This window comes from Ceratotherium simum, chromosome 9, assembly GCF_057802395.1.
Source record: "Ceratotherium simum simum isolate JZ-2026a chromosome 9, ASM5780239v1, whole genome shotgun sequence".
NCBI lineage: Eukaryota > Metazoa > Chordata > Mammalia > Perissodactyla > Rhinocerotidae > Ceratotherium > Ceratotherium simum.
The window spans coordinates 144,363-160,820 of NC_141908.1; the positions used below are offsets into that span (position 1 = coordinate 144,363).

The 16,458-nt window shown below is 43.6% G+C and overlaps 1 long non-coding RNA gene across 1 annotated transcript; it reads left to right on the forward strand.

The window, feature by feature from the left end:
* The first annotated feature begins 2,637 nt into the window (after window positions 1-2,637).
* LOC147916203 (uncharacterized) lies at window positions 2,638-14,312 on the forward strand. The gene is made up of 2 exons (XR_015553130.1): window positions 2,638-2,713; window positions 13,217-14,312. It is a non-coding gene; the product is annotated as an uncharacterized LOC147916203 (long non-coding RNA).
* The last annotated feature ends 2,146 nt before the right edge of the window (window positions 14,313-16,458 follow it).

The following is a 16,458-nucleotide window of genomic DNA, read 5'->3' on the forward strand; positions in this document are numbered from 1 at the left end:
TTCTTTAAGAATGACAGTATTTTGACATGATTCCGGGGGTATCCATCCCATATTTAGGGTACAGTTAGGTAAGTTTTGTTTGGGATGCTTTCTCTATTCCCAGCATAAATGTGCTGATCTACTTAAAGACCCATAACTAGGAGCGAACCAAACAAATCCCAGATTTGTGTGAAACTTCCCGTAGTTCTTTTGTAGAATCCAATTTCTTTTGTTTAATGGCAAATTGTTGGGATAAATGAATAATTTGAGCAACAGAAAAGGAATAACCATGTCCTGTACTATTAATAGTATCAGCTATTGGCCAGGTTTCAGGATCATAATTAGTAATACCAGATGAACTGTGAATATTGGAACTAGACCTCGCTATCATAATAAATTGTTTTAGAGCATTCCAATCTGTACCTTGAAAGGAAGAAACCCATCAAGTTAACCCAGATGTACTAGAAAGTGGAAGTTGGCCACGTATCCAACAATTGGACTAATTATTAAGTGAAGCAAAGGAGTGAGCCTATTGGAAGAAGACGTTGCCATTAGAGGCCACATCCATTCAGATGTGGATTGAATAAACAACCATATTTTCAGAAAAACCTTAAATGACATTCTGGTGATTAATTAAAAGATTTTGTACTTAAGTTCTGATCTATTTTAGTCTAAAGGAGTAAAAAGAAAGTATTAGAGTTATAGGGGCAATAATTAAAAGGTACCAAAAAGGCAATCTAAAACACAAGGAAGGTGACTAATGTCACATAAAAGTATTAGAATTGTTAATATATTCAAGAATATGATTATTATAGCAATTGTAAAAGAGCATATGGCTTAAACATTACAAGGGTTTAAATGAGGAGATATGAGGTTGGGAATACAAGCCTGGTCCAGGATCTTGGGACAGCTGTCTACCAATGGATGTCGGCTTCTTTTCATCTTGGTTTGGTAGCACTTGTCTTAGTCAGTTGAAGCCAGGTGTCAGTAACAGGAGTTGAAATCCACTCAAGAGGAAGGGCCTTTTTCAAATGAGAAATGTGAATCCATGAGTTTATGGCTTTTAATTTTGCAGCACATGAATTGGTTAAAAGTACCTGGTATGGTCCTTTCCAATGGGGCTGCAAAGGGTCTTTAATTTGGTGTCTCTTCCAGTAAACAAAATCTCCAGATTGTAGTCCATGATCCTTAAGGTCTTCATCTCCCACGGGCTCACTGGGAAAGGATCAGCTACCAACATTTCATTTCTTTTAAGTGTCTCAATAAGACTCTGACAATAATGTAATATACCTCCCTTGAGCAAAGTTGGTTCATACATTTCCTTATCTAATAGTGTAGGCCATCCTGTTATTATTTCAAAAGGGGACAGCTGATATTTACCAAAAGATGTAGATCTAAGACTGAGGAACAGTAGTGGAAGAGCTCTTGACCATGAGAGATTAAATGCTTCTGAAAGCTTTACCAGTTGAGTTTTGATGGTGCCATTAGTTCTTTCCACCAATTCTGAGGATTGGGGATGGTAAGTGCTGCATTAGTGACCAAATGTCATAAATAGATTTAATTATTCATCTGGTGAAATGAGTTCCCTGGTCACTGTGTAACTCAATAGGAATTCCCCAAACAGAAATTATTCTTTCTAGTAACAATTCATCTACTGTTAAAGCTGTTGCTCTTCTGCAAGGGAAAGCCTCAATCCAATGCAAAGACACACAAATCATTACTAAGATATACTGGTTTTTTTTTAACAGTTTTATTTATTTATTTATTTATTTATTTATTTATTTGTGAGGAAGATCAGCCCTGAGCTAACATCCATGCTAATCCTCCTCTTTTTGCTGAGGAAGACCGGCTCTGAGCTAACATCTATTGCCAATCCTCCTCCTTTTTTTTTCCCCCAAAGCCCCAGTAGATAGTTGTATGTCATAGTTGTACAGCCTTCTAGTTGCTGTATGTGGGACGCGGCCTCAGCATGGCTGGAGAAGCGGTGCGTCGGTGCGCGCCCAGGATCCGAACCCGGGCCGCCAGTAGTGGAGCGTGCGCACTTAACCACTAAGCCATGGGGCAGGCCCTAAGATATACTCTTGAGTCCAATTGCCATACCTCAAAGTGTCCCTTAGGAAGGGGAAAATGGCCTTGTGACCTATGAAGTGGTTTCCTGGGATTATATTTAGGGCATATAGTAGAATAAGCATATGCTTTATGAGCAACTGTGGGAGAGTTTTCCAAAAATATTGTTTTCCCCACAAAAATCATCTTTTCAGGATCCCAGTGGGTTAATGATGTACATGCTGGAGAAGTGGAAATTGTGCTCCAATAGGCACTATGGGCTTTTTATTCAACCCAAACCACATTTGTGTGGTGGGGTTAAGTTTCCCCTTTCTGTTGCCATATTTGTTTCTCTTCTTCTGTGATGATTTCTTGAGCCTGTAGAAGGAAATCTTTCACTGGGTTAGCAGGGTTGATAGAATTGGGCATTCTCGAGGCTGGACACATTCCATCTTTAAGTTTTTAAAGCTGCCTGCTTAGCAGCTGCATCAGCAGGCTGATTTCCTTTAGCTTTAGATTTGGAATGCCCCAGCATTTTAATAACTGCCAATTGTTTTGGTAGTCGGATAGCATTTAACAGTTCCGCAACCTGTTTTCCACTTTTTATAGGTTGCCCTGAAGAGGTTAAAATCCCTGATGTCTCCATAGCATTCCAAAGTTGTGTGCTTACTCGAAAAGCATGGTGGCTGTAAGTATAAATATTTTCCACTTGGTCTTCAGTTAATTGACAAGCTTGAGTTAAAACAATTAATTCAGCTTATCATCCTGACTTTATTTCTGGTAAATTAAAAGTCTCAGTTATGCCCACTGAGGACGTTATTGCATATCCAGCCTGGTAATGTCCTTGCTCATACTTTAAGTAAGACCCATTTGTAAAGCAAATTATATCAGCATTATGAATGGGAGTTTCTTGTAAGTCATTCCTAACAGCAAGAAGGTAATCTATTATTAAAATACAGTCGTGGTCTTTTTCCTCCTGTGATACTGGAAGCAAAGGGTTTCAAGGTTAAGATTATTACATTGGGCTAAGGTAATATAGGTGCAGAAAGCAACAGAACTTCATAAGAGGCTAGTCGGCTTACAAAGTAATGGTGAGTGTGATGAGAATTTAGAAGGGATTCAACTGAGTGTGGGACATAAATAGTTAAAGGAGCTCCCATCACCGTTTTTTCAGTGGCCTTGCATAAGATAGCTGTTGCTGAAATAGCTGTCATTCAAGGTAGAAGTCCTTTTGCTACTGAATCTAATTGCTGACTATAATATCCTATAGGTCAATGTTGATCACCATGTTCTTGAGTTAATATACCCAAAGCATTTCCTTTATCTTTGTGTACAAAGAGAAAAATGGCAAGTTGAAATTAAGGTGACCTAAAGCTGGGAGGCCTGAGCCAAGATAAACTTTAAGGTGTTTATGGCTTTTTTTCCTAATGGTGTCCATTCAATCAAATCAGACTGGTCAGACTTAAGTAATATATATAAAGGTTGAGCAATGAGTGAAAAGTTAGGCACCCAAATCTTGCAGTATCCAATCAGGCCTAGAAATCCCCTCAATTATTCTTTTGTTAGCAGTTTTATGAAGCCATCAGTTTCTCCGTTAAAATTCTGTAATTTTTTACCAAGTTCAGTTTTAGGATATGAAAGTTCACCAGAAACCTAGATTCTGGAGTAAATGTCAGAGTCCTTGGCATGAATCTCACTGAGGATAAAATCAAAATTGAAGAAAAACCTATTAATCTATTAATCTAAAAACCATAATTTATTTATCAAGAGCTGACTAAAAGTCCAAGAAAATTATCCTTTTAAGAGAAAGAAACCAATTTCTAATTTTTGTACCAGCTTACTTTTGATATTAACACTTATTCACTTAATTAACTTCAGTTTAATCTTAGCCAACTTGACCATGCACAAAATTTCTTTTTAAAAATTCCTTTTTCACAGACCTTCTACAACTTTTGATGTCTATTTATGTTTTATCCTATCTTTTCTTTCTTATTTTGGAACAATCATTTTATTTTAGGAAAAATTACTGTCTTGTTTTCCTTTAACAAAATGCTTCTTCATTCTTTATACCTTCTCTTACCAAAAACCCATATCCTACTTTCCTTGCCAATTTTCATAGTCATTTTCTTAATTTTAAAAACTTACAAAGTTGATCTAAGAAGAAATAATGCAAAGGAGTCGTTACAGAATAATTATGGATTTTACTCTTAGAGGATAGCATAATTGCCTATTTATTATATTAAATGAATATAAACTCTCTCCATATAATATAGGTAAAACTAACCATACATTTTTGGGGGGATTACAGTATGAGATTCACTTATATGTCAATAGCTTTATCCTGACATTGCTCTGCTAGACCGGGAATGACAGAACAGGTAGAGGCAACAAGATCCCCACATTATTGCTGAAGAGGGTTGCTCTAGGTTGAGTAGGCAGAATAAATATTTGAAAAATGGCACAACTTTTAAACTGATGACAGAGCTATAAATATCTGGGAAGCCACCACCAGAATTCTTAGCCTTGCAAGCAGTTATAAGAAATGGGAAAATTCCTTGAAATAAAGAATGCTCCCTGGCTGTAAATCTGAAAAGGCAAGGCAAAAAAGTATGTTTTGATTAGACATTAGTTAACAAAAATCCTAAGGCATTCCCCCTGCAGACAAATTCCACAACAGTCACAGCAGGATCTTATCTGACCAGTAAATTCAGGTAGAAAAAGTTCTATGTTTACATTACATTCAGTATTGATAACTCTGAAGACATGTCTGTTTTTATTAAACCAACAAACAAACAATTTTTTTCATCATGGATTATCTCAGATCACTTGAATTTGAAAAACATTTGGGTTAGTTTCCATATTTCTGAGAGTTTTAGGAATATTTAATTTTGTAAATGTTTACTTTTGGCAATACTTTTCAGAGGTATAAAAATCAGATATATGGAGAGAGACATACATACATAAACATACAGAGAGACACAAACAGAGATCTTTAAAAATTTTGGTCATGTCTCAGTTACCAAACTCAAAAGAATAGTTGGATCCAAATTGTGTTTCTGGCAGATGGACTAAGTTACGGTTACCTGCTCAAATAGCCAAGATTTTTACTAAAGATTTTTTTTTTCTTTTGCTGTAAAGATCCTTTTTAGAGCTGTTTTTGAAGTCATTTTGTCTTTTAGAATCTTCTGCAGATCAATCAAAGAATGCATTCCATTGTCTCTGAGAGGTTTGGAATCCTCTTTCGAGAGTGACCCTTAAGATGGACTTATCTGAAACAAAGCTTCCCCAGAATGGCCATTACAATTCCAAGTTATCTCAAAAGTTCACCCACTTCCACTTGCTTAGTTTTAGATCAGGAGTTTCAGAGGAGTTGAAGTAGAGGAGCTCGATGAGAGAGGGGTAAAGGGGAATAGAGATTGGGGAGTGGAAGGAGAAGGACAAAAGGCTTGGGTGGCAGGGGGAGCAGCAGATTTGTTTTTGTTTTCGCTGGTGCAGTGGCTGGCCCGGTGGTCATTCTCTAATTTGGCATTTCTCTCATTTAATTTGGAACTATTTTCTTTTAAAGAGGCAATAAGGGATTCCTGATTTCATTTAGAAACCTCAAAATATCAATTAAAATAGGCTTCCCATTGATTGTTTAATTTTATAGCTGGCTTTTTCCAATTGTGCATGCAAGTGGCCCATTTTGGCCACTAAAGACTCAAGTTATGGGGCTGGCCCTGTGGCGTAGCAGTTAAGTGCACGCACTCCGCTGCTGGCGGCCCGGGTTCGGATCCCGGGCGCGCACCAGTGCACTGCTTGTCAGGCCATGCTGTGGCGGTGTCCCATATAAAGTGGAGGAAGATGGGCACAGATGTTAGCCCAGGGCCAGTCTTCCTCAGCAAGAAGAGGAGGATTGGCAGATGTTAGCTCAGGGCTGATCTTTCTCACACACACACACAAAAAAGACTCAGGTTTTTATCAAACTTGCCTATTTTATTAAGTACTTGCAAGTAACAACTCCATACATGTTGTACATAAAGTTAGCTGGAGTTCCAGGGGGTGGCTGTTTATCCGGAAGCTGGCTGGCTTTAGAACCATGATTTCCCATTTTCATTTTGTTTTGTTTTCTTATAAAGTCTGAACAATTTCTAAGGACAGTGTAGTGGCTCAGAAGTATGTTGCTTGTGAGTGGCACTTCCTAAAAGGCCATGAACACTCTCTTATGTGTCTCAGTTTCTCCTGCTGGTAATCTAAAACTACTATGGGGGCTGAAAGTGCTGGATGACCAATCTTTATGTGCAAGTCCCCGGATGAGCCTGTAATTAAAGTGAACGATCATGTTGGAATTCTCTATGAGACCTCTGTATGTCACGAGGGTCAACCTCAGACACTTCCACTAAGTTCTCAATCCCCAAGAATGCCTTATGGCTGGAAGGAGCTGGTGTCCCTTGTCTTCAGAGCTGAACAAGTTCAGTCTCTCATTTTACTATCAGACAGCTTGTTCAGACTTTATAAGCACGATTCCTTTCCAATTAAAGCCAAATTAGAAGGACAGCCAAAACCTAGTTCACTCCAAAATTCTTCCTAGGCCCCCTTGCCTAGGAAATTTCCCCCTAGGTTCTTCTTACATAGGATATGTCCCCCTAGGTTCCTCTTACCTGGATATGTACTGGTATTCCCTTAAGACACTTAGACTTAAGACATGAAACAGCTCAAATAAATATCAAAACCATCAACATAAGCAAGGAGGGCTGGATTTCAGGAGAACTCACTGGGGCACCTGAAGAGCGCAGTGAAGCCAGAGGGGGCTCAATGGACCCATGCTGGCACCATCCACCAGTTCAAAGTAAATTCCAGGTGGTCTCAGGTGGGTTTCTCTGAAATCCTGCTGACTACGCCAAGAAATGTTGATGCAAATAATCAATAACCAATCTAAGGATAAGGAAGATATTTAATGAGCTAGTGTGAGGACTAGTCTGGAAGTGCTCCCTTCCCCAGGGAAGAAAGCACTCCAGGGAAGCGTAGTGCTTCCTTCCAAACAAGAGAGGCTTGTAAGGAGAAAGACTTGGTCCTTCCTTCTTGGTTGGAGTGCAGTCTCAGGACAAAAATGGCTTTACACTGCTGATGGCCAGGCAGAAGGACTGAAACACTTAGGGTGCTGCTGATGACCTTCTGGCAGCTAAACTCACCCTGGAGACACCTGCTTCCAGCTTTCTTGTTCAGGGAGGCTGACTAGCTGTGTGCTCAATGCCCATCTGCTCTGGTTTACTGTCACTGCAGCCGATGCACCCTGGCTGGAGTCTTGGGTCAGATCCACACCTACCCTCACTACCTGCCTGAAACCTAGGAGGCAACCTGCATGCCACAGGCATGCAGGCAATTGCTCCCTGGCTAAGAGGCCGGAGAGAAGCAGCCCTGGGGGAACAGAGGGCCAAGCAGTCACTCCTGCTGTTCCCAGGGTCATGGCCCACCGGCCCTGCCTCTTAGGGCCCAGGGTGGGAGCGCAACACTGCAGGCTACCGTGCTGACCTGCAGCCTGCCGCTGTGCCAACACTCTGTTAGAAATTCTCTTCATCCCCATTTTCTTGTGCCCTCGGTGTCCCCTTGTGCTGACAGAAGACTCCCCATGCATCCCCAGAGCAGCTCTGAAAGCCCACACTGGTGTAGACACCAACGCTTTCTTTCTTTCTTTTTTTTTTTGTGAGGAAGATCAGTCCTGAGCTACCATCCATGCTAATCCTCCTCTTTTTGCTGAGGAAGACCGGCTCTGAGCTAACATCTATTGCCAATCCTCCTCCTTTTTTTTCCCTTTTTCTCCCCAAAGCCCCAGAAGATAGTTGTACGTCTTAGTTGCACATCCTTCTAGTTGCTGTGTGTGGGACGCGGCCTCAGCATGGCCGGGGAAGCAGTGCGTCAGTGCACGCCCGGGATCTGAACCTGGGCCGCCAGTAGCGGAGCGCGTGCACTTAACCGCTAAGCCACCGGCAGGCCCGCACCAATGCTTTCTGAACAGTGGCTGTTGATCCACTACATACATAAGCATTGCCATATTGCCATACCTACATGCTGAAAGAGACTTCAGGTAACGACAGAGTGGACGTAAGGACAGCAGTGACAGCAACGTGAGGACCCGGCTGGGGTGGGGGATGAGGCTGGTGGGGAGGGGGGTGGGTGCAGAGCCTGGGGTGAGTAGGCCCTGGGCGGGGCTGGCGGGGCCAGGCCGGTCATCTGCGCCCCCTCCTGGTCAGGAGTGCAGCTCAGTGGGGCAGCCCCCGACCTTGCACTTTGCTACCTCAGGGGACAAGTTCCCAGCCCGCCTGGTGCCCTCCCTGCAGCCCTTGTCCTCCTGCACCCACAAGAGCTCCTCTCCTGGTTCTCCGCCCACTTTCCTGGCAGCCCTTGCTCCTCTGCCAGCCCCTTAAAGAGTTTATTCATATCAATTCCAGGGGCTCCCAAATGATGTTCTCCATTCTCCACACTAAGAGACAGTTTTCAGACTGCAGCTCGTTACCACACTCACACACACACGTATACACATAGTTAAAAGTTCGTCAGAACAGTTCTTCCCCTTAACTAGAGAAGTGCCGTAATGTTTGCTACTACTTTTCTTTCTTTACACCGGTCACATCCCAATAACTTGGTTTCACAGTCCACTCACATGTTGCCAGCAGTATGGAAGGCACATAAGCCCTGGGCTGTAACACTTGGCCTGCAGTGGCGAGCTGTCTGCGCTGAGTGCTGCTCAGAAGAGACTGTGTCCTGCAGTCTAGCAGGGCAGCCTTCCATCAGTGCCTGCTCTGTCGCTGCCTCTGCCCATGGGACCCTCCCTGTGTATCTGTTATCACCCTCAGTGCTTGTAGCTTCTCTGTGCTGTGGATACTCCCTCTCCCATTTTTCAGATTAGGAAATTGAGCCTCAGGCATATAAAGTGCCTTATCCTGAAGTTACCTGGGGATGAAAGCAAGCAGCACAGAAATGCCAACATCCTCCACACTGAGCGCCATACAGGTGTAGGAGGGCAGGTCCAGACCAGCACTGTACACTAGAAATAAAATTCCACCCACATTTGTAATTTTCTAGTATCCACATTAGAAAAGCAAAAAGAAAAACTTGAGATTGCTTTTAATAATATATTTTATGTAATCCAATGTATCAAAAATATTATGTAGTGGCCAGCCCTGTGGCATAGTGGTTAAGTTCAGCAAGGTCTGCTTCAGTGGCCCAGGTTCGTGGTTTTGGTTCCTGGGCGCAGACATACCCCACTCGTCAACCATGCTGTGGTGACCCACATACAACATAGAGGAAGATGGGCACTGATGTTACCTCAGGGACAATCTTCCTCAAGCAAAAAAGAGGAGAATTGGCAACAGATGTTAGCTCAGGGTGAATCTTCTTCAACAACAATAAAATATTATTTAAACGTAATCAATATAAACAAATTATTAGTTAGATATTTTACTCATATTTAATACTAACTCTTCAAAATTTTGTGAGAATTTTACACTTACAGCACATTTCAAAACCCCACGTGAGTGGTGGCTGACCCCTAGACAGGGTGGCTCCAGAGCCACACTCTCTGGGCTCACTCCTGACTGTGTGTTATTGGGCATGTTATTTAACACCTCAATGTCTCCATTGTTCTCATCTAGAAATACCAATTTCATAGGGTTGCAGTGAAGATAAAATGAGGGAACCCATGCAAGGAAGTAAGGGCACATGTGGCCCATTGTAGCCTCATGATTTTTAAGGCTATTTGTGTGATTGTTGGATTCAGGAAGATTTTTGGAGTCAGAACCACTTAGGTTCAACCACCACTCAGCCACTCACCAGTCACCTGTCCTTAAGCTGGTCACCTCCTCAAGCCTGACCTCCATCTACATAGCCTCTGACCTATGGATGGTGAGCAGCTGGTCTTCTTCTCTCTTTCCTCTCCCAGTCACCTCCCTGACACAGGTGCACTCCCTTAGACTATAAGATTCAAGTCAGTCCTGAAAATTTCTCAGATTAGAAATGATGTTTGGTCTGCAGAAGGAGTGCCCTCTGATTGAAGGGCCCCACCAAGAAGGGAGGGCAGACATTGCTTAGCAACAAGGTGCCAGCCCTGGCTGCAGATTAGAATGATTTAGAGAGGTTTACAAAACACCCATGGTGGGGGCACCCCACACAAAGTAATCAGGATCTCTGGAGGCAGGGCCAGTGCCATACGGGGGATGCTGATGTGAGCCAGGGTTGAGAAGCATGGCTTTACGGTCATTCTCAGAAAGGCATGCAATATAGTTTTACTTAGAAATTGCTAGATGATGATGAAGACATGTTTTTAACCAGATATAAACATCCTCTCCAAACAGACCCACTTAGGGGCTTTTCAAAATAAGATCACTGGCCTAAAATCAGCTTTAAAATTAAAGAGATTGGAGTTTCCTTGGTTATCTCCAGTCTCATCGTTTTTAACTGATCACAGGGAGGGCGTCTTCTCTAACCCAGCTTCTTCCCATCCAGCCCCTGTCAGGCCCCTTCTCCAGGCTTCCCACAGCAGTTGGATTCTACTTTCCTTTTACAGGACAGCCAGGTCATGTGACCACCTGGTTGGTGCCCTCTGCCCTCCATGGAAGGAGGAAGGGGGTGGCAGCAGAAAGAGCCCTGCTCATCACAGCTTTCATTTCTCAAATCTTAAACACACTGCCCAAGGTGATACATTTCTTGGTATTTCTTGTCTCTTAAATCTTTGAGTCTCCTCTGGGGACAAACTGTCCAGTAAGTGCCCCTTTCTTTCCTTCTACTTTCCATCCATAAACTGTGCATATTTGATTCCAGCTTCCTTTATCACAGTCTACAGAATGATGGAGTCATTGATTCTGCCCATTTGCATCTGGTCACTGGAAAGATCACAAAGGATCCTTTGATGGTTTTAATGCCACAAACTTGATTAATTCACTTAAAAATATGTAGCCCTTTTAAATTAAATGGGAAAAGTCAAGGAGCTACAGCTTCATATTTAAGACTTAAAAAAAATGAAAAGCAAAGACCATTTTAAACGTAGAGGGATCCTGTTCTTCCTAATGAAATCACAAAGCAATTTGCAAATACTGACCCCATCATGTTCTGTTCAGCTTAGATAAATAGGAAGGTGGCAAAGGTCTGAGTCCCTTTTGGCAACTAGAGAAGTTTAGACCTAGAACACCTCATGGGGGCCCCCAAATCCTCAACTGTGAATTCAAAACTGATTGAGAAACAACGTGCTTCTTAGAACTCAATTGTGTCAGGGTGCTCACAAGTCTTCATCTTTTATCTATTTTTTTTGCTGAGGAAGATTAGGCCTGAGCTAACATCTGTTGCCAATCTTCCTCTTTTCTCACTTGAGGAAAATTGTCCCTGAGCTAACATCTGTGCTAATATTCCTCTATTTTGTATGTGGGACGTGGCCACAGCTTGACTTGATGAGTGGTGTGTAAGTCCATCCCTGGGATCTGAACCCACAAACACTGGGCCACTGAAGCAGAGTGCACGGGCTTAACCACTACATCACCGGGCTGGCCACATCCTATCTCTGTTTTTCTCCCGGTCCAAAGGTCTGACAACATGGCCTTGCTCAAGAACACCCAAAGAGATTCAAGGGGCCTGGGACCTCTAATACAGTGCTGGTGAGTTGTGTGAGAATTTGGCCATTTTTTCAGATTAAAAAACAGAAGTCCAGCTAAATTCAGTAGCTTACCTAAAAGAAAACAATTGTATTTTAGTTTGATTTTATTACAAATCATTAAATTACAAATATACAAATATTACAAATCATTAAATAAAATCATTACATTGATTTTATTGCAGTGCCCAAGCTAGGCCCTCCATTCTCTTGGAAAGCATCCTTGTTACATAAGGTGAAGGGGTTCTTGGAGTCTATAATGTTCACCTAATGCCCCACACGAGAATGCCTAATACTTTTGTAGCACTTCCCAATTTACAAAACACATTTTCCACAGGCTTTCTCCAACTTCAAATCTTATTAAATTAAGTCACAGGAACCCCAGATGTTGCTGTCAATGTCACTAGCGAGGGCCATCTGAAAGCCTTGGAGTGAACTGCATTTTGAGAAGGCAGGTGAGCTCTGACGCCCACTGGCCTGTTCCCACACCCTCACCCAGGTTTCCTCATCTGTAAAATGAGGGCAATGAGAGGGGTTCCTCCACAGGACTCTAATGAGGATTGTTGGGGAAGTAAATTCCTACCAAAACAGTATCCTATCCACCAAACAGAAAAGAAAGGAAATAGTTTTATTAGTGAATAAGCATATCAGAGTACAGTGCAGTGCAGGTCTTCTGTGAAGAGATAGCAAAGGCAGAAATTCCACCCACTTATACAGCCAGGCTGCCAAGCCTTCTATGACATCCTGTTTTTAACCATGACAGAACCAAAAATTCTCAGATTAATGCACCTTATCTTCCTGTAGAGGACTTGACAGCACCTAAACTCGCTTGGAAGTCAAAGAGCCATTTGCTCTAGTTAGTTGCCTCTTCCAGGGGAATAATAAAATTTCTCTCATAATCTTGCCTGCTAGCAGATGGTTACAGCTCCAAGAGAGGCCTTTAGGTTAAGCCCTACTGTGACAGGGAGGGGGTGACAGCACCTTCTTAGATGTTTACATTTCAAAAGGGATGAATCCCAGACGCTTGCAAAACATTTCTGGGTTGTAAAACTGGTAAGTGGCTTCTCGTTACAAAGATTTATACTCAAATCAAGAGATTAGAGAAAGGACTAACAACAACTAAGTTTCCCACAGAAATGGTCTAAGAAGGGTGGGGAAAGGTCTCTTATCCTCTTGACAACAGGAATAATTTATTTTTTTAAATTTGTCCCTGGGGCTGGCCCGGTGGTGCAGTGGTTAAGTGCTTGTGCTCTGTTTCGGTTGCCTGGGGTTTGCAGGTTCGGATCCCAAACATGGACCAATGCATTGCTTGTCAGGCTATGCGGTGGCGTCATCCCAAATAAAGTGGAGGAAGATGGGCACGGATGTTAGCCCAGGGCCAATCTTCCTCAGCAAAAAGAGGAGGATTGGCAACAGGTGTTAGGGCTAATCTTCTTCACACACACACAAAAATTATCCTTACAGTATTAAATAAGATAACATATGGGAAGTGTCTGGCCCATAGAAAATCTCAATAACAAATACTCAGCATGTGCTGGAATAATTTTCCTTGTATTTCTACTTATTATACAGGATTTCTTGGAAGTTCATGAAAAACACAGCGTGATCACAGAGGCAGAAATCCTCCTGGGCTTTCAAGGGTCTCAGCTGGAACACTTGGGATGGAAACACAAGCCTTTTCTGTTACTGCACAAAGGGCACGATCCGCTTGCTGCAAGACAAAAGCCAATCATGAAGAGGCAAGATAGTGACAGAGAAAGGGCACTTAATTAGAGCTTGTTAGCAACGGGGAAGATGGCCAACTAATGTCTGAAAAACCATCTTACAGAACAAAGACAATAGGCTAGTTGTATAGGGAGCTGGTCTCTGGGTCGAGGAGACATCTGGTCTCAGGGTGGGGCATCCATCTGATCTCCAGGTGGGGGCAGACATCTGATCTTAGTTCCTAGCAGTCTTTTGTTTTACTGGATATGCATCAGATACTGGAGCAACGCCCTCTACCCTGATCTTTCAGTTGTCATTGATGATGGCTATCAAGCATAGACTCTCTGCCCGGGGGTCATCACATTCCTAAGGAACTCAAGAGAACAAAGTTATCAACTTATAGCAGCTGGGAGGGGCCATAAAATCCCAAGAGCATGTTGGGGTTAGTTAATCAGAGGTCATTCAAAGTTACAATAGGGTTTCTTTTCTACAATATGGCTTCCCTCATGTCAACCTTGTGTTGAGCCGGTATTATTTCTATCTTTTGAAGGTCTCTGCCCTGGTGTGGTGATTCATGAGTCTGGGCCAGGAGGCAGACAACCCTGTGAGAGGGAGGGGTATACACACCCTGCAGTCCCCCAGAGGCATGTGGAGGCCTAGTGTGGGCAACACCCTCCTCCTCTCTCCACAGCCCCTGTCCAGGCAGAAGGACCAAAGCTTGGAGGAGTGGAGCCCCTGCCTGCTGAGCCAGGGTTGCTCTGCTGTTTTGTTCTAAGGAGACAGCAGCCCTGTGGAGGGAGGAGAGTGGAACGGAGGAGGCTTGGAACTGGCTTTGACTAATATGCCAGGGCCCAATGTCTAGCATTTTCTCATCTCATTTAATCTTCCCAGAAACTCTCAGAGGTAAACATCATCACCCCTGTGTAGAGAAGATGAAACACGAGCCCTTCAAGGAACAGTCAAGGTTGCACTGGGAAGAACCAACTACCTGGCCCCAGAGGCAGGCTCTCCCCTCACACCTATGGGCTTCCCTGGGAACTGGCCTGAGGGCTTGGGGGTCTGTGATAAAGATCTTAAAATTACTTCAGACTCTTCTAGAAATTTTGCTACAAGCTTCAGTTTAGTAAATACTTGTTTTGGACATACAGACCATGTTCTGATGTCAGATGTATAAATGATAACATTTGGGGGTATATTCTTAAAACAATTTTGTAATTTTTTGTCTTAAAATATTGAAGCGTTTCTCAATAACCACACCTTCAGGGATGCGGTGCGGCATCCTTTCCTCCGGGCTGGCTGGGCACCCTGGGACAGTGGACCTCATCCTCACTCCTCCAGCAAGAACAGTGAGCACCAATGGGGTGGTTTTCTTGTCAGATAGATGAGGGCAGGTGCTGCGATCCCATGTTACCTGCCAGGCTCATGGGGCAGGAGGCAGATCATAGGCCAGCACAGGTTTCATCAGAGATGGGGACTCTGGACATTAATTGGGGAATTTTTTTTTAAGTGGCAGAATTTTGTCACAGTCATACAATTTTAGGCATCGCTGTCCTGTTTGCTGGATCTAGGGCAGAAGCCCAAGCTTCATGAATAGAGGGAACCTGCTTTGCCTCAGCAGGCATGGAGAAGGCCTCCTCCTCTGCTCCAGGTGGAGTTCTTTCTGGGAGTCTCAGCATGACAGGAAATGGCTGCACAGCCAACTCTCAGCTCCCTCTCCACCCTCTACCGGAGTCCACATCAAGGGCTCGGCACAGTCCCGGCCACTGTGGTCTCCATTCTGGTGATTTGTCATCAGTGCTCTTATTATAGTTAGTCACCCAGTGCGGGGGGAACAAAAGTATGGTGCTGAGTTCAGACACAGCTGCCCTCTCTCCAGAGGGTCTTGGGTTGAAGCCAGGCTCTACTACTTTCCAACAGTAGGGCAGGTTATTCTTGTTAGAACCTCAGGTTTCCGAGGTGCCAAATAAAAATAATGCCCCACTCCAAAGGCTATCCTGGGGATGCCTGGCACTGCATGAGTCCAGTACTAGTCCTGTGACCTGCATGCAGGAGTTGCTGAGTGCATAGCATGCCAGGCTCCTCCACCAAACAAGTCCTAGACAGGGGGCATGGGCCCTGCACAGGCCCCGCCTGCAGCAGCACATGAAGGCAAGAGAAGGTGAAGATGGCAGCAGAGGTGAGGCTGAGGAAGCCAGGCAGAGTGGGCTGCAATCCTGCCTCAGCTGTCATGTGACAGCACAGGTGACACAGTGACATGGTAAGACTTGTCCACACTTGCACAGTCAATAATCATTCATGCAAGGCTCCAGGCTGCTCTGACTGCAGGTCAGCAGCAGTTCGTGGGTATGTGTTTTTGGTAATCGTTCACATTCCTTGTCTTTTAATTCTTTGCCCTTTCCCTCAAATGTTATCTGTGGCATCCTCTGCAGTAGGTTCCATCCTAACTCCACTGAAATGAAGAACCGAAGACCCCAAATACTTTTTACTTTTCCTTTTCCTTCAGTGGCAGGGTCAGGCATTGCCTCTTTCTTGAGGCAGAGCACCCACCACCCCTTCTGCAATGGAGCTGCCTGCACTACATATGGAGGCCAGCTCCCAGAGCCATGCTGGGGCCCATGTCTGCATCTCCTGCCTCTTCCCACCCTGGGAACTTCTTCTTTTTAATTGCAGTATTGACGTACAATATTGTATTAGTTTCAGGTGTATAACGTAGTGATTTGACATTTATTTACATTATAAAATGATCACCCTAATAAGGCTGGTCATCATCCATCACCATACTGATAAATAAATGGCAAGCAATAGGATATATTGGAGCATATGTGGAAGCCATTTGGGGTAAAACTAATTTGGCCTGAGTTTGTTTTTCCAAAAGAGCCTGTCACCTGCGTTGTGTATCTGCTTTCCCATGTCCCAAAGAGAAGAGTAAATGCCCTTAAGATAAGGATGCAACTTCCCCCACATTGGGCATTTCCTTAAGGATAAGCATTTCTCCCTAGGCTAGGATTTGGTTGTTGCAGTCATCCTGTGACCACCGAGCTCCAGACAACAGACCTGACACCAGCCACGCCCATCGAGACAGCAGACCAGCTCCCCGCTGTGTCCATCAA